The 21,628-nt window shown below is 26.6% G+C and overlaps 1 non-coding gene across 1 annotated transcript; it reads left to right on the top strand.

The window, feature by feature from the left end:
- The first annotated feature begins 218 nt into the window (after positions 1–218).
- Positions 219–325, top strand: LOC127124904 (small nucleolar RNA R71). The gene has a single exon (XR_007804380.1). It is a non-coding gene; the product is annotated as a small nucleolar RNA R71 (small nucleolar RNA).
- The last annotated feature ends 21,303 nt before the right edge of the window (positions 326–21,628 follow it).

Genomic DNA, 21,628 nt, shown 5'->3' with positions numbered 1-21,628 from the left:
TAAAGCTTAGTTTATGCACTCCTCCTTGGGCTTCCTTCTTATCAACTGTCGCTTGCTCGACTCCCCATGATTGATGGTTTTGAGCCATATCTTCGATGAGGGCACTAGCTTCAGGATAAGTTTTATTCATCAGCGCACCGCCTGCGGCAGCATCGATGGTCATCTTAGTGTTATAGTGAAGTCCATTATAGAAGGTCTGAATGATTAACCAATTTTCTAAACCATGATGTGGGCATGCTCTTAACAACTCTTTATATCTCTCCCAAGCTTCGAACAACGATTATCCTTGGTTCTGGGTAAATCTAGTTATATGGTTTCGAAGAATGGCGGTCTTACTTGGGGGAAAGTATCTAGCAAGGAAAACTCTTCTAAGGTTATCCCAAGTCGTAATGGAATTGGGTGGAAGGGAATCTAACCATGATAGGGCTTTATCTCTGAGGGAAAAAGGGAATAATCTTAAACGGATTGCCTCAGGAGAAGCTCCATTGGTTTTAAAAGTGTCTGCTAATTGGAGAAAGATTTTTAAATGTTGGTTTGGGTTCTCAGTAGCGAGACATACGAATTGTCTCTGTTGCACTAGTTGCAACAGGGAGGGTTTAAGTTCGAAATTATTAGCTGGGATGGTTGGGTTTACTATACTAGAACTAGGTTCTTCGTTGGATGGTTGGGCGAAGTCCTTAAGAGGTCTTTGGTTTTGATCTTCGGCCATAGCTCTCCTAATCCTATGAAAGAATAAACGTGTGCGAGCGTAACGTTCAGGTTCCACCAAAGGGTATACTAAGCTTCCGGTGCTACGAGTTCTTCGCATTGACCGGCGGGTAATAACCTAAGTCTAAACGGTATAACAACAGGGTATGAAATTTGACGAAATTGGTCCCCAGCAACGGCGCCAAAAACTTGATGCGTACTTTTCGCAAGTATACGAACGCGTCAGAGTAATATAAAAGATTGTCGAATCCACAGGGACCAAGTGTCAATCTATCGTTATCTATTGTTATGGTGTTTATCAAAGGCAATCAAAATAGGTGTTTTTAGAGTGTGCAATGAAAAGTAAAGTGTTGAATAAAGTTTAATTAATAAAGACAAACTCGAATGTAATTCACATAATCAATTAATAATCCAAGTACTTGCTAATAGAACTACTTATGGGCAGTGTTTCCTACTTTGAAAAGAACCAATTTAACAGGAACTGTCGCTTTCGCGTATTTAGAACCGAGTTGTACTCCCTAATCAAACCCTCTTATTGTCACTTATAAAAAGGCGCGCATTGCGTTAGAGTAGTAAACCTATTTTTAAGAAATATAGTATCTTGACTAAGTTGAAAAGTATTTTAACCTGGATTTCTTAACCAAAAGAGGTTCTCACGAACCAGACTCTAAACTTATAAACGCGTCAGAAAATAGTTTTAAAATCTCTTTTCTTTTTAAGTTAAAAACTCCTAATGAACTAGACAAAGCGCTTTCACTGTATTTGAAATAGTTAAAAACAATTAAGTTTAAATAGACGTTGGATGGCTTTCGATCTTACCCAACGAAAATTAAGTGCGGGAAAACTTAAGTTGAAAGTCAAAATAGCCCTTAAGTGTTTCTACGAACAATTGTACGGATTATCGGTTCAATTACGATCCTTACATTCTAACCTTATAGGTTTAGTTAGACATGGTAAAGTAAAGGTGCATTTAATTTAAATAAAAGTAGTGCGAGTGCGGAAAGTAAATAAAAGTAGTGCGAGTGCGGAAAATAAATAAAAGTAGTGCGAGTGCGGAAAATAAATGAAAGTAGTGCGGGTGCGGAAAGTAAATAAAAGTAGTGCGAGTGCGGAAAATAAATAAAAGTAAAGCGAGTGCGAGAAATAAATAAAGTAAAGCGAGTGCGAGAAATAAATAAAGTAAAGCGAGTGCAAGAAATAAATAAAGTAAAGACAGTGCGAGAAATAAATAAAGTAAAGACAGTGCGAGAAAGTAAAGTAGATAAAGGTAAGGCAATAAAAACCTGCTCCAATCGGAGGGTTGAATAAAACGCTAAGCGGAAATGAAAATGGCGGCAGGATTAACTTCCTTCCAAAGTGCTCCAAACTCGATTACAAACTCGATCACATACTTGATTACACAATTGTGGTAACACCCCAATGCGAAGCGATTACCACTTTAAAATACTGAATATATGCCTAAGTGAAACTAAGTTTGCTCTAAGTTTGCATCTGCTCTAAGTTTGGATGATTAAACAAATGAAAACGAGCCTGTATTTATAGGCAAGTAAAATGATGGAAATGACAAGGATGCCCTTCAGTTTGAAAATGGGAGGGAAAACTTTTCTTCTTGTGGCGCCCGCCACAAGTCCATGTTGCCCGCCATAAGGCTAAATTGTGGCGCCTTAGTGGAAGTGGTGGGGAACGTGGCAGTTGAGGGAAGTTGAGTTGTGACACGTCATGGCTGGTCCTATGGCGCCAGCCACAGTGGGAGCCACAAGTGCAAAATGCTGAATTTTAGTCTTTTTAGCTCATTTTCACTCCTTTTCTCGATTGGGGCTCTGATTAAAGTAAAAACCTGAAAACAAAGAGAAACATAGTAATAACACAACAAAATAACAATAAAACCACTAAAATGCATGCGAAATCGGAGTCGAAAATACGGTGAAATTCAGTGTCATCAAATTCTCCCACACTTAAACCCTTGCTTGTCCTCAAGCGAAACACTAAAAAGCTCATAGAAGAAGAACAGGTGTCAACGAGTGATTCGGGCTAGAAAGATTTCTAAGTTCAAGTCGGGATGCAGTGATAGGTACTAATTGAGTGAACTAAGGGTATCATGATGACACTTATCCGCAAACACGGACATAAACTCCATTCCTATATTAGCCAACCCATATTATTCCACAATACCTAGGCCTGCCTCTTCATCTCTTTTTGTGTCCTTTTCATTCAGGCGCAATCACATTAAGCCCGTTATCCGTACATGCTTCATAGCAGAGTGACCTGTTAGTGATTATGATCCAAACATGGGGTTCCTGGCACATAAATTTGTGTAAACCCTTTTATTTGACCCAACTGCAGTTGTGAGGGATCGAATCGTAATTCGCCCTACCCAGTTCAGCGCTAGATACCTCTGAGCCAACTAACAGCGGGTAAGTTTTTGTTTTTGTTTTTGTTTTTGTTTTTGTAGCAAATTTTTACAACTCTTTTGGTTTAAATGGCTTTGTGAGGGTCACCTATACCGAATTTGCCTTTTTGCTTTCTTTTATTTATTTCACTGGATCATTCACTTATGTTCATCGGTCCCCTACGTAGAGGATGCGTAAGGCCATGGTATATGGGGTTTCGGTAATGATTCCTATATTTACGAAGTTTATGGTGCTAAAACAATACTGATGTTTCACAAAGTTCTCCCAAGTCACCGCATCCTTACTCAAACCCGTCTTTAAAAACCCAAAAACTTTCAGAATAACACTGTTTTCTTTTGCAAAAATTTTTTTTTGGTAGGGCTAAAGGAATGGGGAGATTAGACTGTACTAAAGAACACTATACTGGTGACTCGTCATACTCATGCATTATCTAAAACACTAAAAGCAAAATAAGCAACTAAAAAGCAAAAAATAAACAAACTATCTAAAAACAGCAAAGAAAATAAACAAACTAACTGAAAACAACAAAGAAAAACGATAAAGAAAAGCGATAAAGTCTCCTCCCACACTTAAATCGAACATTTTCCCCAATGTTTCGAAATAAGATAAGGGGAGAGTCACTTGACATCCTACTGCTGACCACTGGTGCCTTCGCCATCCTGAGGTGAACGACGGGATCGGGTACGACGACGGTCTCTCTGATCCATCCTGGCCTGTAAGGCATCCTGAGCAGTCCTCACCTCTCGAAGGTTAACCAAAATGGAACCTTGAGTGGCTTCTATGAGTGCAGTATGTTGACGGTGGTATTATTGCTGACGGGCTTGCGTATTTGTGATCGTAAGCAGGGACTATACAACAGTCTCATAGGATCTATCTGTCCTCTGCTGCGATTCTTGCATGAAGCTCATGTTATCCTCCAGTTGTTGTTGGATGGTAGAGAGTAGGTCATCACGCCTTTGCTCTCTAGCCATGTGGTCACGCCACATCTCCTTTGTAATATAGAAGCCAGGAGCAGAACCTGCAAAAGAAGAAGATGGTGCGGTGTGTGGTGGTGAAGGGTGATGGGGGACACATGAGCTACGGGAGACCGCTCTCCCCGATCATATTCTTCATCAGTGTCGTGTCCCTCCTCATCAGGAACATTAGGAGGAAGAGGACCCAAAACAGGTGGAGCATCTAAAACGTAGGTCCAATTTCTTTCATCACGTACATCAGTACGTCTAGTGCATGATAAGACAACAAATGGGATAGCTACACCATGAACCATAAGAACATAGCCTCCTTCTCCTCAATCATCACAATTTCATATCTCTCAGAAATTTTAGGTTGATTATGCGAGGAGGTAAGGGATCTAGGGTAGCTATCTCTAAGTATAAATTATTCTACCAGTGTTGATATGGTGTAGTAAACATAGTCAACATGAGATGGATATTATGTTAAACAAATGCATTAAGTAGCTAAGTAATATGTATAAGTATATGTCATTTTAATTCAAATACATCCATTTGGAGTGTTTCATCCCATCCTATAATGTTCAAAGCAAACATAACTCTTTTCCCATGTATCCATCTAATAGGTTATATGTTTCTACAAAAAGTAGCTCGATGTTATTTTCACAATTTGTTTTTTTTCATAAATTTAACACATATTTGTCCATAAAAACTATCATTTTCTTTATTTCTTTTTTTCATTGTAATTTTTTTAGAAAACATATTATGATATCAATACATTATATTTTAGAATTTCAGATTTTAAAAAACTCAAATATCAATACATAATAATTTGAGTCTATAAATTATTCATAAAAAATTCACATATTTTCTTGTTTTAGTGATTAACACATATATTTAATTTTAAAAACGAGGTATACAATAAGTATAAATTATTCTACTTGTGTTGATTTGGTGTAGTAAACATAGTCACCTTGAGAAGCCTTATATCTTAAACAAATGCATTAAGTAGCTAAGTAATATGTATAAGTATATGTCATTTTAATTCAAATACATCCATTTGGAGTGTTTCATCCCATCCTATAATGTTCAAAGCAAACATAGCTCTTTTCCCATGTATCCATATAATAGGTTATATGATTCTAGCAAAAGTAGCTCTATGTTATTTTCACAATTTGTGTTTTTTTTCCCATAAATTAACACATATTTGTCCACAAAAACTGTCATTTTCTTTATTTCTCTTTTTTCATTGTAATTTTTTTCAACAACATATTATGATATCAATACATTATATTTTAGAATTTCGGATTTTAAAAAACTCAAATATCAATACATTATAATTTAAGTCAATATTTTCTTGTATTAGTGTTTAACACATATATTCGCATATTTTCTTGTATTAGTGTTTAACACATATATTTATCTTTAAAAAAGATGTATAAAATAAGTATAAATTATTCTACCAGTGTTGATTTGGTGTAGTAAACATAGTCACCTTGAGATGGATATTATGTTAAACAAATGCATTAAGTAGCTAAGTAATATGTATAAGTATATGTCATTTTAATTCAAATACATCCATTTGGAGTGTTTCATCCTATCCTATAATGTTCAAAGCAAACATAGCTCTTTTCCCATGTATCCATCTAATAGGTTATATGTTTCTACAAAAAGTAGCTCTATGTTTTTTTCACAATTTGTTTTTTTTCATAAATTTAACACATATTTGTCCATAAAAACTATCATTTTCTTTATTTCTTTTTTTCATTGTAATTTTTTTAAACAACTAATTATGATAAAATTATGATATATTTTAGAATTTTAGATATTAAAAAACTCAAATATCAATACATTATAATTGTAGTCAATATAATTATTCATAAAAAATTCGCATATTTTCTTGTTCTAGTGTTTAACACATATATTTAATTTTAAAAACGATGTATAAAATAAGTATAAATTATTCTACTTGTGTTAATTTGGTGTAGTAAACATAGTCACCTTGAGAATGCCTCTATGTTAAACAAATGCATTAAGTAGTTAAGTAATATGTATCAGTATATGTCATTTTAATTCAAATACATCCATTTGGAGTGATTCATCCCATCCTATAATGTTCAAAGCAAACATAGCTCGTTTCACATGTATCCATCGAATAGGTAATATGTTTCTACCAAATGTAGCTTTACGTTATTTTCACAATTTGTTTTTTTTCATAAATTGAACACATATTTGTCCATAAAAACAGTCATTTTCTTTATTTCTTTTTTTCATTGTAATGTTTTTTAAACAAGATATTATGATACAAATATGATCAATTTTAGAATGTCAGGTTTTAAAAAACTCAAATATCAATACATTATCATTGAAGTCAATAAATTATTCATAAAAAAATCGCATATTTTCCTCTTTTAGTGTTTAACACATATATTTAATTTTAAAAAAGATGTATAAAATAAGTATAAACTATTCTACCAGTTTTGATTTAGTGTAGTAAACATAGTCACCTTGAGATGGATATTATGTAAAACAAATGCATTAAGTAGTTAAGTAATATGTATAAGTATATGTCATTTTAATTCATATACATCCATTTGGAGTGATTCATCCAATCCTATAATATTCAAAGCAAACATAGCTCGTTTCCCATGTTTCCATATAATAGGATATATGTTTCTACCAAATGTAGCTTTACGTTATTTTCACAATTTGTTTTTTTTCATAAATTGAACACATATTTGTCCATAAAAACTGTCATTTTCTTTATTTCTTTTTTTCATTGTAATTTTTTTAAACAAGATATTATGATATAAATACGGTCAATTTTAGAATGTCAGGTTTTAAAAAACTCAAATATCAACACATTATTATTGAAGTCAATAAATTATTCATAAAAAATTCGCATATTTTCTTGTTTTAGTGTTTAACACATATATTTAATTTTAAAAAAGATGTATAAAATAAGTATAAATTGTTCTACCAGTTTAGTTTTGGTGTAGTAAACATAGTCACATTGAAATCGATATTATGTTAAAAAAATGCATTACGTAGCTAAGTAATATGTATAAGTATATGTCATTTTAATTCAAATACATCCATTTGGAGTGTTTCATCCCATCCTATAATGTTCGAAGCAAACATAGCTCTTTCCCCATGTATCCGTCTAATAGGTTATATGTTTCTAGCAAAAGTAGCTCTACGTTATTTTCACAATTTGTGTTTTTTTTTTCATAAATTTAACACATATTTGTCCATAAAAACTTTCATTTTCTTTATTTCTTTTTTTCATTGTAATTTTTTTTAAACAACATATTATAATATCAATACATAATATTTTAGAATTTCGGATTTTAAAAAACTCAAATATCAATACATTATAATTTAAGTCAATATAATTATTTATAAAAAATTCGCATATATCCTTGTTTTAGTGTTTAATACATATACTTAATTTTAAAAAAGATGTATAAAATAAGTATAAATTAATTTACTAGTGTTGATTTGATGTAGTAAACATAGTCACCTTGAGATGGATATTATGTTAAACAATTGCATTAAGTAGCTAAGTAATATGTATAAGTATATGTCATTTTAATTCAAATACATCCATTTGGAGTGTTTCATCCCATCCTATAATGTTCAAAGCAAACATAGCTCTTTTCCCATGTATCCATCTAATAGGTTATATGTTTCTAGCAACAGTAGCTCTATGTTATTTTCACAATTTGTGTTTTTTTTTCATAAAACACATATTTGTCCATAAAAACTGTCATTTTCTTTATTTCTTTTTTTCATTGTAATTTTTTTAAACAAGATATTATGATATAAATACGATCAATTTTAGAATGTCAGGTTTTAAAAAAATCAAATATCAATACATTATTATTGAAGTCAATAAATTGTTCATAAAAAATTCATATATTTTCTTGTTTTAGTGTTTAACACATATATTTAATTTTAAAAAAGATGTATAAAATAAGTATAAATTATTCTACCAGTTTTGTTTTGGTGTAGTAAACATAGTCACATTGAGATCGATATTATGTTAAAAAAATGCATTAAGTATCTAAGTAATATGTATAAGTATATGTCATTTTAATTCAAATACATCCATTTGGAGTGTTTCATCCCATCCTATAATGTTCGAAGCAAACATAGCTCTTTCCCCATGTATCCATCTAATAGGTTATATGTTTCTAGCAAAAGTAGCTCTACGTTATTTTCACAATTTGTGTTTTTTTTTCATAAATTTAACACATATTTGTCCATAAAAACTGTCATTTTCTTTATTTCTTTTTTTCATTGTAATTTTTTTTAAACAACATATTATGATATCAATACATTATATTTTAGAAATTCGGATTTTAAAAAACTCAAATATCAATACATTATAATTTAAGTCAATATAATTATTCATAAAAATTTTCGCATATATCCTTGTTTTAGTGTTTAACACATATAGTTAATTTTAAAAAAGATGTATAAAATAAGTATAAATTAATTTACTAGTGTTGATTTGATGTAGTAAACATAGACACCTTGAGATGGATATTATGTTAAACAATTGCATTAAGTAGCTAAGTAATATGTATAAGTATATGTCAATTTAATTCAAATACATCCATTCGGAGTGTTTCATCCCATCCTATAATGTTCAAACCAAACATAGCTCTTTTCCCATGTATCCATCTAATAGGTAATATGTTTCTAGCAAAAGTCGCTCTACGTTATTTTCACAGTTTGTTTTTTTTTCCATAAATTTAACACATATTTGTCCATAAAAACTGTCATTTTCTTTATTTCTTTTTTTCATTGTAATTTTTTTTAAACAACATATTATGATATAAGTACGATATATTTTAGAATTTCATATTTTAGAAAACTCAAATATCAATACATTATAATTGAAGTCAATATAATTATTCATAAAAAATTCGCATATTATCTTGTTTTAGTATTTAACACATATATTTAATTTTAAATACGAGGTATAAAATAAATATAAATTATTCTACTTGTGTTGATTTGGTGTAGTAAACATAGTCACCTTGAGAAGGCCTCTATGTTAAACAAATGCATTAAGTAGTTAAGTAATATGTATAAGTATATGTCATTTTAATTCAAATACATCCATTAGGAGTGATTCATCCCATCCTATAATATTCAAAGCAAACATAGCTCGTTTCCCATGTATCCATCTAATAGGATATATGTTTCTACCAAATGTAGCTTTACGTTATTTTCATAATTTGTTTTTTTTCATAAATTGAACACATAATTGTTCATAAAAACTGTCATTTTCTTTATTTCTTTTTTTCATTGTAATTTTTTGTAAACAACATATTATGATATAAATACGTAATATTTTAGAATTTCATATTTTAGAAAACTCAAATATCAATACATTATGATTGAAGTCAATATAATTATTCATAAAAAAATCGAATATTTTCTTGGTTTAGTGTTTGACACATATATTTAATTTTAAAAACGAGGTATAAAATAAGTATAAATTATTCTACTTGTGTTGATTTGGTGTAGTAAACATAGTCACCTTGAGAAGGCTTTCTATGTTAAACAAATGCATTAAGTAGCTAAGTAATATGTATAAAAATATGTCATTTTCATTCAAATACATCCATTTGGAGTGTTTCATCCCATCCTATAATGTTCAAAGCAAACATACCTCTTTTCCCATGTATCCATCTAATAGGTTATATGTTTCTAGCAAAAGTAGCTCTACGTTATTTTCATAATTTGTTTTTTTTCATAAACTTAACACATATTTGTCAATAAAAACTGTCATTTTCTTTATGTCTTTTTTTCATTGTATTTTTTTTAAACAACATATTATGATATAAATACGATATATTTTAGAATTTTAGATATTAAAAAACTCAAATATCAATACATTATAATTGAAGTCAATATAATTATTCATAAAAAAATCGCATATTTTCTTGTTTTAGTGTTTAACACATATATTTAATTTTAAAAACGAGGTATAAAATAAGTATAAATTATTCTACTTGTGTTAATTTGGTGTAGTAAACATAGTCACCTTGAGAAGGCTTCTATGTTAAACAAATGCATTAAGTAGCTAAGTAATATGAATAAGTATATGTCATTTTAATTCAAATACGTCCATTTGGAGAGTTTTATCCCATCCTACAAATGTTCAAAGCAAACATAGCTCTTTTCCCAAGTATCCATCTAATAGGTTATATGTTTCTAGCAACAGTAGCTCTATGTTATTTTCATAATTTGTGTTTTTTTTTTCATAAATTTAACACATATTTGTCACCAAAAACTTTCATTATCTTTATTTCTTTCTTTCATTGTAAATTTTGTTAAACAACATATTATGATATCAATACATTATATTTTAGAATTTCAGTTTTAAAAATCTCAAATATCAATACATTATAATTTGAGTCAATAAATTATTTATAAAAAATTCACATATTTTCTTGTTTTAGTGTTTAACACATATATTTAATTTTAAAAACGAGGTATAAAATAAGTATAAATTATTCTACGTGTGTTGATTTGGTGTAGTAAACATAGTCACCTTGAGAAGGCCTCTATGTTAAACAAATGCATTAAGTAGTTAAGTAATATGGATAAGTATATGTCATTTTAATTCAAATACATCCATTAGGAGTGATTCATCCCATCCTATAATATTCAAAGCAAACATAGCTCGTTTCCCATGTATCCATATAATAGGATATATGTTTCTACCAAATGTAGCTTTACGTTATTTTCACAATTTGTTTTTTTCATAAATTGAACACATAATTGTCCACAAAAACTGTCATTTTCTTTATTTCTCTTTTTCATTGTAATTTTTTTAAACAACATATTATGATATAAATACATAATATTTTAGAATTTCATATTTTAGAAAACTCAAATATCAAATCATTATAATTGAAGTCAATATAATTATTCATAAAAAAATCGCATATTTTCTTGGTTTAGTGTTTGACACATATATTTAATTTTAAAAACGAGGTATAAAATTACTATAAATTATTCTACTTGTGTTAATTTGGTGTAATAAACATAGTCACCTTGAGAAGGCTTTCTATGTTAAACAACTGCATTAAGTAGCTAAGTAATATGTATAAGTATATGTCATTTTCATTCAAATACATCCATTTTGAGTGTTTCATCCCATCCTATAATGTTCAAAGAAAACATAGCTCTTTTCCCATGTATCCATCTAATAGGTTATATGTTTCTAGCAAAAGTAGCTCTACGTTATTTTCACAATTTGTTTTTTTTCATAAACTTAACACATATTTGTCCATAAAAACTTTCATTATCTTTATTTCTTTCTTTCATTGTAATTTTTTTAAACAACATATTATGATATAAATACGATATATTTTAGAATTTTAGATATTAAAAAACTCAAATATCAATACATTATAATTGAAGTCAATATAATTATTCATAAAAAAATCGAATATTTTCTTGTTTTAGTGTTTAACACATATATTTAATTTTAAAAACTGGGTATAAAATAAGTATAAATTATTCTACTTGTGTTGATTTGGTGTAGTAAACATAGTCACCTTGAGAAGGCTTCTATGTTAAACAAATGCATTAAGTAGCTAACTAATATGAATAAGTATATGTCATTTTAATTCAAATACTTCCATTTGGAGAGTTTTATCCCATCCTACAAATATTCAAAGCAAACATAGCTCTTTTCCCAATTATCCATCTAATAGGTTATATGTTTCTAGCAACAGTAGCTCTATGTTATTTTCATAATTTGTGTTTTTTTTTCATAAATTTAACACATATTTGTCCATAAAAACTTTCATTTTCTTTATTTCTTTCTTTCATTGTAAATTTTGTTAAACAACATATTATGATATCAATACATTATATTTTAGAATTTCGGATTTTAAAAAACTCAAATATCAATACATTATAATTTAAGTCAATATAATTATTCATAACAAATTCGCATATTCTCTTGTTTTAGTGTTTAACACATATATTTATTTTAAAAAAGATGTATAAAATAATTTTAAATTATTCTACCAGTGTTGATTTTGTGTAGTAAACATAGTCACCTTGAGATGGATATTATGTTAAACAAATGCATTAAGTAGTTAAGTATATGTATAAGTATATGTCATTTTAATTCAAATACATCCATTTGGAGTGTTTCATCCCATCCTATAATGTTCAAAGCAAACATAACTCTTTTCCCATGTATCCATCTAATAGGTTATATGTTTCTACAAAAAGGAACTCTATGTTATTTTCACAATTTGTTTTTTTTTTCATAAATTTAACACATATTTGTCCATAAAAACTATCACTTCTTTATTTCTTTTTTCATTGTAATTTTTATAAACAACATATTATGATAAAAAATGATATATTTTAGAATTTTAGATATTAAAAAACTCAAATATCAATACATAATAATTGTAGTCATTATAATTATTCATAAAAAATTCGCATATTTTCTTGTTTTAGTATTTAACACATATATTTAATTTTAAAAACGAGGTATAAAATAAGTATAAATTATCCTACTTGTGTTGATTTGGTGTAGTAAACATAGTCACCTTGAGAAGGCTTTCTATGTTAAACAACTGTATTAAGTAGCTAGGTCATATGCATAAGTGTATGTCATTTTCATTCAAATACATCCATTTGGAGTGTTTCTTCCCATCCTATAATGTTCAAAGCAAACATAGCTCTTTTCCCATGTATCCATCTAATAGGTTATATGTTTCTAGCAAAAGTAGCTCTACGTTATTTTCACAATTTGTTTTTTTTCATAAATTTAACACATATTTGTCCATATAAACTGTCATTTTCTTTATTTCTTTTTTTCATAGTAATTTTTTTAAAAAACATATTATGATATATATACGATATATTTTAGACATTTACATATTAAAAAACTCAAATATCAATACATTATAATTGAAGTCACAATAATTATTCACAAAAAAAATCGCATATTTTCTTGTTTTAGTGTGTAACACATATATTTAATTTTAAAAACGAGGTATAAAATAAGTATAATTTATTCTACTTGTGTTGATTTGGTGTAGTAAACATAGTCATCTTGAGAAGGTTTCTATGTAAAACAAATGAATTAAGTAGCTAAGTAATATGTATAAGTATATGTCATTTTAATTAAAATACATCCATTTGATGTGTTTTATCCAATCCTACAAATGTTAAAAGCAAACATAGCTATTTTCCTAAGTATCCATCTAATAGGTTATATGTTTCTAACAACAGTAGCTCTACGTTATCTTCATAATTTATGTTTGTTTTTTCATAAATTTAACACATAATTGTCCATAAAAACTATCATTTTCTTTATTTCTTTTTTTCATTGTAATTTTTTTTAAACAACATATTATGTTATAAATACGATATATTTTAGAATTTCATATTTTAGAAAACTCAAATATCAATACATTATGATTGAAGTCAATATAATTATTAATAAAAAAATCGCATATTTTCTTGGTTTAGTGTTTGACACATATATTTAATTTTAAAAACGAGGTATAAACAAATGCATTACGTAGCTAAGTATTATGTATAAGTATATGTCATTTTCATTCAAATACATCCCTTTGGAGTGTTTCATCCCATCCTATAATGTTCAAAGCAAACATAGCTCTTTTCCCATGTATCCATTCAATAGGTTATATGTTTCTAGCAAAAGTAGCTCTATGTTATTTTCACAATTTGTGTTTTTTTTTCATAAATTGAACACATATTTGTCCATAAAAACTGTCATTTTCTTTATTTCTTTTTTTCATTGTAATTTTTTTAAACAACATATTATGATATAAATACGATATATTTTAGAATTTTAGATATTAAAAAACTCAAATAACAATACATTATGATTGAAGTCAATATAATTATTCATAAATAAAATCGCATATTTTCTTGTTTTAGTGTTTAACACATATATTTAATTTTATAAACGAGGTATAAAATAAGTATAAATTATTCTACTTGTGTTGATTTGGTGTAGTAAACATAGTCACCTTGAGAAGGCTTCTATGTTAAACAAATGCATTAAGTAGCTAACTAATATGAATAAGTATATGTCATTTTAATTCAAATACTTCCATTTGGAGAGTTTTATCCCATCCTACAAATATTCAAAGCAAACATAGCTCTTTTCCCAATTATCCATCTAATAGGTTATATGTTTCTAGCAACAGTAGCTCTATGTTATTTTCATAATTTGTGTTTTTTTTTCATAAATTTAACACATATTTGTCCATAAAAACTTTCATTTTCTTTATTTCTTTCTTTCATTGTAAATTTTGTTAAACAACATATTATGATATCAATACATTATATTTTAGAATTTCGGATTTTAAAAAACTCAAATATCAATACATTATAATTTAAGTCAATATAATTATTCATAAAAAATTCGCATATTCTCTTGTTTTAGTGTTTAACACATATATTTATTTTTAAAAAAGATGTATAAAATAATTTTAAATTATTCTACCAGTGTTGATTTTGTGTAGTAAACATAGTCACCTTGAGATGGATATTATGTTAAACAAATGCATTAAGTAGTTAAGTATATGTATAAGTATATGTCATTTTAATTCAAATACATCCATTTGGAGTGTTTCATCCCATCCTATAATGTTCAAAGCAAACATAACTCTTTTCCCATGTATCCATCTAATAGGTTATATGTTTCTACAAAAAGGAACTCTATGTTATTTTCACAATTTGTTTTTTTTTCATAAATTTAACACATATTTGTCCATAAAAACTATCATTTTCTTTATTTCTTTTTTTCATTGTAATTTTTATAAACAACATATTATGATAAAAATATGATATATTTTAGAATTTTAGATATTAAAAAACTCAAATATCAATACATAATAATTGTAGTCATTATAATTATTCATAAAAAATTCGCATATTTTCTTGTTTTAGTATTTAACACATATATTTAATTTTAAAAACGAGGTATAAAATAAGTATAAATTTTCCTACTTGTGTTGATTTGGTGTAGTAAACATAGTCACCTTGAGAAGGCTTTCTATGTTAAACAACTGTATTAAGTAGCTAGGTCATATGCATAAGTGTATGTCATTTTCATTCAAATACATCCATTTGGAGTGTTTCTTCCCATCCTATAATGTTCAAAGCAAACATAGCTCTTTTCCCATGTATCCATCTAATAGGTTATATGTTTCTAGCAAAAGTAGCTCTACGTTATTTTCACAATTTGTTTTTTTTCATAAATTTAACACATATTTGTCCATATAAACTGTCATTTTCTTTATTTCTTTTTTTCATAGTAATTTTTTTAAAAAACATATTATGATATATATACGATATATTTTAGACATTTACATATTAAAAAACTCAAATATCAATACATTATAATTGAAGTCACAATAATTATTCACAAAAAAAATCGCATATTTTCTTGTTTTAGTGTTTAACACATATATTTAATTTTAAAAACGAGGTATAAAATAAGTATAAATTATTCTACTTGTGTTGATTTGGTGTAGTAAACATAGTCACCTTGAGAAGGCTTCTATGTTAAACAAATGCATTAAGTAGCTAACTAATATGAATAAGTATATGTCATTTTAATTCAAATACTTCCATTTGGAGAGTTTTATCCCATCCTACAAATATTCAAAGCAAACATAGCTCTTTTCCCAAGTATCCATCTAATAGGTTATATGTTTCTAGCAACAGTAGCTCTATGTTATTTTCATAATTTGTGTTTTTTTTTTCATAAATTTAACACATATTTGTCCATAAAAACTTTCATTTTCTTTATTTCTTTCTTTCATTGTAAATTTTGTTAAACAACATATTATGATATCAATACATTATATTTTAGAATTTCGGATTTTAAAAAACTCAAATATCAATACATTATAATTTAAGTCAATATAATTATTCATAACAAATTCGCATATTCTCTTGTTTTAGTGTTTAACACATATATTTATTTTTAAAAAAGATGTATAAAATAATTTTAAATTATTCTACCAGTGTTGATTTTGTGTAGTAAACATAGTCACCTTGAGATGGATATTATGTTAAACAAATGCATTAAGTAGCTAAGTATATGTATAAGTATATGTCATTTTAATTCAAATACATCCATTTGGAGTGTTTCATCCCATCCTATAATGTTCAAAGCAAACATAACTCTTTTCCCATGTATCCATCTAATAGGTTATATGTTTCTACAAAAGGAACTCTATGTTATTTTCACAATTTGTTTTTTTTTCATAAATTTAACACATATTTGTCCATAAAAACTATCATTTTCTTTATTTCTTTTTTTCATTGTAATTTTTATAAACAACATATTATGATAAAAATATGATATATTTTAGAATTTTAGATATTAAAAAACTCAAATATCAATACATTATAATTGTAGTCATTATAATTATTCATAAAAAATTCGCATATTTTCTTGTTTTAGTATTTAACACATATATTTAATTTTAAAAACGAGGTATAAAATAAGTATAAATTATTCTACTTGTGTTGATTTGGTGTAGTAAACATAGTCACCTTGAGAAGGCTTTCTATGTTAAACAACTGTATTAAGTAGCTAGGTCATATGCATAAGTGTATGTCATTTTCATTCAAATACATCCATTTGGAGTGTTTCTTCCCATCCTATAATGTTCAAAGCAAACATAGCTCTTTTCCCATGTATCCATCTAATAGGTTATATGTTTCTAGCAAAAGTAGCTTTACGTTATTTTCACAATTTGTTTTTTTTCATAAATTTAACACATATTTGTCCATAAAAACTGTTATTTTCTTTATTTCTTTTTTTCATAGTAATTTTTTTAAACAACATATTATGATATAAATACGATATATTTTAGACATTTAGATATTAAAAAACTCAAATATGAATACATTATAATTGAAGTCACAATAATTATTCACAAAAAAAATCGCATATTTTCTTGTTTTAGTGTGTAAAACATATATTTAATTTTAAAAACGAGGTATAAAATAAGTATAATTTATTCTACTTGTGTTGATTTGGTGTAGTAAACATAGTCATCTTGAGAAGGTTTCTATGTAAAACAAATGAATTAAGTAGCTAAGTAATATGTATAAGTATATGTCATTTTAATTAAAATACATCCATTTGATGTGTTTTATCCCATCCTACAAATGTTCAAAGCAAACATAGCTATTTTCCTAAGTATCCATCTAATAGGTTATATGTTTCTAACAACAGTAGCTCTACGTTATCTTCATAATTTATGTTTTTTTTTCATAAATTTAACACATAATTGTCCATAAAATCTATCATTTTCTTTATTTCTTTTTTTCATTGTAATTTTTTTTAAACAACATATTATGTTATAAATACGATATATTTTAGAAAACTCAAACATCAATACATTATGATTGAAGTCAATATAATTATTAATAAAAAAATCGCATATTTTCTTAGTTTAGTGTTTGACACATATATTTAATTTTTAAAAACGAGGTATAAACAAATGCATTACGTAGCTAAGTATTATGTATAAGTATATGTCATTTTCATTCAAATACATCCCTTTGGAGTGTTTCATCCCATCCTATAATGTTCAAAGCAAACATAGCTCTTTTCCCATGTATCCATCTAATAGGTTATATGTTTCTAGCAAAAGTAGCTCTACGTTATTTTCACAATTTGTGTTTTTTTTTTCATAAATTGAACACATATTTGTCCATAAAAACTGTCAATTTCTTTATTTCTTTTTTTTCATTGTAATTTTTTTAAACAACATATTATGATATAAATACGATATATTTTAGAATTTTAGATATTAAAAAACTCAAATATCACTACATTATAATTGAAGTCAATATAATTATTCATAAATAAATTGCATATTTTCTTGTTTTAGTGTTTAACACATATATTTAATTTTAAAAACGAGGTATAAAATAAGTATAAATTATTCTACTTGTGTTGATTTGGTGTAGTAAACATAGTCACCTTGAGAAGGCTTCTATGTTAAACAAATGCATTAAGTAGCTAACTAATATGAATAAGTATATGTCATTTTAATTCAAATACTTCCATTTGGAGAGTTTTATCCCATCCTACAAATATTCAAAGCAAACATAGCTCTTTTCCCAAGTATCCATCTAATAGGTTATATGTTTCTAGCAACAGTAGCTCTATGTTATTTTCATAATTTTTTTTTTTTTTTTCATAAATTTAACACATATTTGTCCAAAAAAACTTTCATTTTCTTTATTTCTTTCTTTCATTGTAAATTTTGTTAAACAACATATTATGATATCAATACATTATATTTTAGAATTTCGGATTTTAAAAACTCAAATATCAATACATTATAATTTAAGTCAATATAATTATTCATAACAAATTCGCATATTCTCTTGTTTTAGTGTTTAACACATATATTTATTTTTAAAAAGATGTATAAAATAATTTTAAATTATTCTACCAGTGTTGATTTTGTGTAGTAAACATAGTCACCTTGAGATGGATATTATGTTAAACAAATGCATTAAGTAGCTAAGTATATGTATAAGTATATGTCATTTTAATTCAAATACATCCATTTGGAGTGTTTCATCCCATCCTATAATGTTCAAAGCAAACATAACTCTTTTCCCATGTATCCATCTAATAGGTTATATGTTTCTACAAAAAGGAACTCTATGTTATTTTCACAATTTGTTTTTTTTCATAAATTTAACACATATTTGTCCATAAAAACTATCATTTTCTTTATTTCTTTTTTTCATTGTAATTTTTATAAACAACATATTATGATAAAAATATGATATATTTTAGAATTTTAGATATTAAAAAACTCAAATATCAATACATTATATTTGTAGTCATTATAATTATTCATAAAAAATTCGCATATTTTCTTGTTTTAGTATTTAACACATATATTTAATTTTAAAAACGAGGTATAAAATAAGTATAAATTATTCTACTTGTGTTGATTTGGTGTAGTAAACATAGTCACCTTGAGAAAGCTTTTTATGTTAAACAACTGTATTAAGTAGCTAGGTCATATGCATAAGTGTATGTCATTTTCATTCAAATACATCCATTTGGAGTGTTTCTTCCCATCCTATAATGTTCAAAGCAAACATAGCTCTTTTCCCATGTATCCATCTAATAGGTTATATGTTTCTAGCAAAAGTAGCTTTACGTTATTTTCACAATTTGTTTTTTTTCATAAATTTAACACATATTTGTCCATAAAAACTGTTATTTTCTTTATTTCTTTTTTTCATAGTAATTTTTTTAAACAACATATTATGATATAAATACGATATATTTTAGACATTTACATATTAAAAACTCAAATATCAATACATTATAATTGAAGTCACAATAATTATTCACAAAAAAATCGCATATTTTCTTGTTTTAGTGTGTAACACATATATTTAATTTTAAAAACGAGGTATAAAATAAGTATAATTTATTCTACTTGTGTTGATTTGGTGTAGTAAACATAGTCATCTTGAGAAGGTTTCTATGTAAAACAAATGAATTAAGTAGCTAAGTAATATGTATAAGTATATGTCATTTTAATTAAAATACATCCATTTGATGTGTTTTATCCCATCCTACAAATGTTCAAAGCAAACATAGCTATTTTCCTAAGTATCCATCTAATAGGTTATATGTTTCTAACAACAGTAGCTCTACGTTATCTTCATAATTTATGTTTTTTTTTTCATAAATTTAACACATAATTGTCCATAAAAACTATCATTTTCTTTATTTCTTTTTTTCATTGTAATTTTTTTTAAACAACATATTATGTTATAAATACGATATATTTTAGAATTTCATATGTTAGAAAACTCAAATATCAATACATTATGATTGAAGTCAATATAATTATTAATAAAAAAATCGCATATTTTCTTGGTTTAGTGTTTGACACATATATTTAATTTTAAAAACGAGGTATAAACAAATGCATTACGTAGCTAAGTATTATGTATAAGTATATGTCATTTTCATTCAAATACATCCCTTTGGAGTGTTTCATCCCATCCTATAATGTTCAAAGCAAACATAGCTCTTTTCCCATGTATCCATCTAATAGGTTATATGTTTCTAGCAAAAGTAGCTCTACGTTATTTTCACAATTTGTGTTTTTTTTTTCTTCATAAATTGAACACATATTTGTCCATAAAAACTGTCAATTTCTTTATTTCTTTTTTTCATTGTAATTTTTTTAAACAACATATTATGATATAAATACGATATATTTTAGAATTTTAGATATTAAAAAACTCAAATATCAATACATTATAATTGAAGTGAATATAATTATTCATAAATAAATCGCATATTTTCTTGTTTTAGTGTTTAACACATATATTTAATTTTAAAAACGAGGTATAAAATAAGTATAAATTATTCTACTTGTGTTGATTTGGTGTAGTAAACATAGTCACCTTGAGAAGGCTTCTATGTTAAACAAATGCATTAAGTAGCTAACTAATATGAATAAGTATATGTCATTTTAATTCAAATACTTCCATTTGGAGAGTTTTATCCCATCCTACAAATATTCAAAGCAAACATAGCTCTTTTCCCAATTATCCATCTAATAGGTTATATGTTTCTAGCAACAGTAGCTCTATGTTATTTTCATAATTTGTGTTTTTTTTTCATAAATTTAACACATATTTGTCCATAAAAACTTTCATTTTCTTTATTTCTTTCTTTCATTGTAAATTTGTTAAACAACATATTATGATATCAATACATTATATTTTAGAATTTCGGATTTTAAAAAACTCAAATATCAATACATTATAATTTAAGTCAATATAATTATTCATAACAAATTCGCATATTCTCTTGTTTTAGTGTTTAACACATATATTTATTTTTAAAAAAGATGTATAAAATAATTTTAAATTATTCTACCAGTGTTGATTTTGTGTAGTAAACATAGTCACCTTGAGATGGATATTATGTTAAACAAATGCATTAAGTAGCTAAGTATATGTATAAGTATATGTCATTTTAATTCAAATACATCCATTTGGAGTGTTTCATCCCATCCTATAATGTTCAAAGCAAACATAACTCTTTTCCCATGTATCCATCTAATAGGTTATATGTTTCTACAAAAAGGAACTCTATGTTATTTTCACAATTTGTTTTTTTTCATAAATTTAACACATATTTGTCCATAAAAACTATCATTTTCTTTATTTCTTTTTTTCATTGTAATTTTTATAAACAACATATTATGATAAAAATATGATATATTTTAGAATTTTAGATATTAAAAAACTCAAATATCAATACATAATAATTGTAGTCATTATAATTATTCATAAAAAATTCGCATATTTTCTTGTTTTAGTATTTAACACATATATTTAATTTAAAAACGAGGTATAAAATAAGTATAAATTATCCTACTTGTGTTGATTTGGTGTAGTAAACATAGTCACCTTGAGAAGGCTTTCTATGTTAAACAACTGTATTAAGTA

This window comes from Lathyrus oleraceus, chromosome 2, assembly GCF_024323335.1.
Source record: "Lathyrus oleraceus cultivar Zhongwan6 chromosome 2, CAAS_Psat_ZW6_1.0, whole genome shotgun sequence".
Taxonomy (NCBI): domain Eukaryota; kingdom Viridiplantae; phylum Streptophyta; class Magnoliopsida; order Fabales; family Fabaceae; genus Lathyrus; species Lathyrus oleraceus.
The sequence above is the reverse complement of the archived record's forward strand: the minus strand, read 5'-3'. Positions and strand labels throughout refer to the sequence as shown.